We start from the raw sequence: 3816 nt of genomic DNA, 5'->3' as shown, positions 1-3816 counted from the left end.
CTGAGAATGATTCTTAAATAATCCTTTTTGTTTGTTTGCTTTTGAAGATTAAAAAAAATTTATTTCAATGCCCAACTCCAGTATTCATACACACTGATGCCAGGGCGTAGGCAGAGCAAGAGAGGTATAGTTGGTTTATCTTGTCCCCAAGAAGGGGACATAGCTAAGTCACCTTTCACTCCCAGTACAGACTCTCAGAAGTCCCAGATCATGGTTAAATAATTCTTAAACCTAGCCCTCAGCTGTGTGAAGCCAACTGAATGTGTTAACAAGTGTAACCACACTCTGCTCGACCCATGACAGGCCAGTGAATACAAGAGATGAGGTGTTGAGGCAAGGAATACAACTTTATTCAGAAAGTTGGCTGACTTCAAGAAGATGGAAGACTAATGTCTCAAAGTAACCATCTTCTCAGGGTCTGGACTCCAGGTTCTTTTATAGGGCCAGAGGGAGAGAAGCAATGAGGAACTAACATCAAAAGGCAAAATAGGGACTTCCTGGTGGTCCAGTAGCTAAAACTCTGTGCTCCCAATGCCAGGGGCCTAGGTTTGGTCCCTGGTCAGGGACACAGGCTGCAACTAAGAGTTTATATGTATGCCACAACTAAGACGTGGTGCAGCCAAATAAATAAATATTGAAAAATTGAAAGGCAGAATAGAGAGGGAGAGGCAATGAAGAAGTAAAGTAGAAAGGGTCTTCAGTCTTGCAAAACATCACTGGGAAGGGCCAGCCTTAGGAAGGGGTGTGTTAATCTCTTCTTTTTTGCATCCATTCACAGGTGGGCACCATCAGATTATCCTTCTATCAGCTGAACAAGTTAAAGGCAAAGGAGAAAAAGAAAGATATACCCATTTGAATGTAGTGTTCCAAAGAATAGCAAGAAGAGATAAGAAAGCCATCGTAATGATCAATGCAAAGAAATAGAGTAAAACAATAGAATGAGAGAGACTAGAGATCTCTTCAAGAAAATTAGAGATACCAAGGAAACATTTCATGCAAAATGGGCACAATAAAAGACAAAAACAGTATGGGCCTAACAGAAGCAGAAGATATTAAGAAGAGGTGGCAAGAATACACAGAACTGTACCAAAAAAATCTTAATGACTCAGATAACCATGATGGTGTGATCACTCACCTAGAGCCAGATATCCTGGAGTGAGAAGTCAAGTGGGCCTTGGGAAGCATCAATATGAACAAAGCTAGTGGATGTGATGGATTTCTAGCTGAACTATTTCAAATCCTAAAAGATGATGCTGTGAAAGTGCTGCAACTCAATGGGCTAGCAAATTTGGAAAACTCAGCAGTGACCACAGGACTAGTAAGGGTCGGTTTTCATTCCAATCCCAAAGAAAGGCAATGCCAAAGAATGCTCGAACTACCGCACAACTGCATTCATTTCACACGGTAGCAAAGTAATGCTCAAAATTCTGCAAGCCAGGCTTCAAGAGTACATGAACCTCAAACTTCCAGATGTTCAAGCTGGATTTAGAAAAGGCAGAGGAACAAGAGATCAAATTGCCAACATCCATTGGATGATCAAAAAAGCAAGAGTGTTCCAGAAAAACATCTACTTCTGCTTTATTGACTATGCCAAAGCCTTTGACTGTGTGGATCACAACAAACTGTGGAAAATTCTTCAAGAGATGGGAATACCAGACCTGCCTCCTGAGAAATCTGTATGCAGGTTAAAAAGCAACAGTTAGAACCAGACATGGATCGATGGACTGGTTCCAAAATGGGAAAGGAGTACATCAAAGCTATGTACTGTCACCCTGCTTATTTAGCTTATATGCAGAGTATATCATGTGAAATTCCAGGCTGGATGAAGTACAAGCTGGAATCAAGATTGCCGGAAGAGCCCCCGAACCTGCCACCAACAAGCAGGAGGAGGAGTCGCCGACGCGCCAGAGACAGCCGGGGGAGCCGAGGAGGTCACCCTACATGGCTGCCCCCTCCCTCTCCTGAGATGTCAGGAAGGAGGGGGCCACCCGTGTCCCCAACAGGGGCCCCCTGAGCCTGGGGGTCCCCAGCCCTGGAGCTCAGAAGTAAGGAGGTGCTGACAGGTGCTCAGCAAGATGCTCGCCCACCCGTCAGGCTCCCTTCCCATCCTCCTATTTTTCCTCCTCCCCAGTGTCCCAGTGAAGCCCCACCCCCCACCCTCACCCCTGACCCCATTTCCAGCATCTGAGTGGGACTTTTTGTCCCCCCCCCCGCGTAGCCCTGTCCAGGAGTACCCTCATGGGGCCCCCTCTGCTCTTTCTGCTGGAGTCCGAAGCCTTTGGGGAGCCAACCCAGAGCCCAGCTAACCGCAATCTGCGAGGGGCGAGCAAGACAGCACCAGCCGGTCGCTGTGGAGAGCTGGCCTGTGTGATGCAGTCAGTGGCTGGTGACAGATGCCGGACTGCTGTGGACCTGCGTCGCCGCGAGGTGGAGGTGCTGGAGGCGGTGCCTGCGCTGGTAGCAGTCCCCTGTGGCAGTACTTCTTTGAAACCCGCTGCAAGGCTGCCAGCGCTGAGAAGGTGGCCCTGGTGGGGGTGGAGGAGGCTGTCGGGGTGTGGAGTGGAGGCACTGGGTGTCTGAGTGTAAGGCCAAGCAGCCCTACATGTGGGCATTGACCTCTGATGCCAGGGCCGGCGGGTGATGGATTTGAACTGATACTGCCTATGTCTACATGCTCCTAAGCCAGACTGGCCAGGCCTGAGACCCATGCCCTGGAACTGGGCAGGTAGAGGAAGAAGGAGCTGGATGCTGAAAGACCTCAGGAGTGACCTGGCTGCTCTGGGCCTCAGTCTAGGAACTTGTCAAATGGTCACAAAAATCATTGAGAGTTCATTCTGGGCAAGACAGATGATGAAACCAAATGGGGTTTTGAAGGATGAATAAGAGTTATCCTGGATGAACTTGAGGGTAAAAATGATGATGATGATGATGATGATGATGATGATGGTAGCCAAAAAAAAAAAGATTGCCAGAAGAAATATCAATAACCTCAGATATGCAGGTGACACCATCCTTATGGCAGAAAGAGTCTTTTGATGAAAGTGAAAGAGGAGAGTGAAAAAGCTGGCTTAAAAGTCAACATTCAAAAAACAAAGACCATGGCATCCTGTCCCATCACTTCATGGCAAATAGATGGGGAAACAATGGAAACAGTGGCAGACTTTATTTTCTGGGGTTGCAAAATCACTGCAGATGTGACTGCAGCCAAGAAATTAAAAGACGCTTGCTCTTTGGGAAAAAAATCTATGATCAACCTAGACAACATATAAAAGGTGGAGATATTACCTTGCCAACAAAGGTCCATCTAGTCAAAGCTATGGTTTTTCCAGTAGTCATGTATGGATGTGAGAATTGGCCTATAAAGAAAGCTGAGTGCCGAAGAACTGATGCTTTTGAACTGTAGTGCTGGAGAAGACTGAGATTTCCTTGGACTGCAAGAAGATTCAACCAGTCAATCTTCAAGGAAATCAGTCCTGAATATTCGTTGGAAGGACTGATGCTGAAGCTGAAGCTCCAATACTTTGGCCACCTGATGCAAAGAACTGACTCATTGGAAAAGACCCTGATGCTGGGAAAGATTGAAGGCAGGAGGAGAAGGGGATGAGAGGATGAGATGATTAGATGGCATCACCAACTTCATGGACATGAGTTTGAGCAAGCTCAGGGAATTGGTGATGGACAGGGAAGCTTGGTATGCTGCAGTCCATGGGGTCACAAAGACTGAGCAATTGAACTGAACTGAACTGAACTAGTGACTTCATTTAATAATTGTTACTGAACTCAGGTTCAACAGTTCACCACTTGAAAGCCAATATT

General features: G+C 46.6%; 1 pseudogene; it reads left to right on the top strand.

Moving 5' to 3' along the window:
* Positions 1 to 2075: 2075 nt before the first annotated feature.
* On the top strand, positions 2076 to 2701 carry LOC133040439 (neurotrophin-4-like; annotated as a pseudogene).
* The last annotated feature ends 1115 nt before the right edge of the window (positions 2702 to 3816 follow it).

Source organism: Dama dama, chromosome 20, assembly GCF_033118175.1.
Source record: "Dama dama isolate Ldn47 chromosome 20, ASM3311817v1, whole genome shotgun sequence".
NCBI lineage: Eukaryota > Metazoa > Chordata > Mammalia > Artiodactyla > Cervidae > Dama > Dama dama.
Note: the sequence above shows the minus strand (reverse complement) of the source record. Positions and strands in the feature narration are given on the sequence as shown.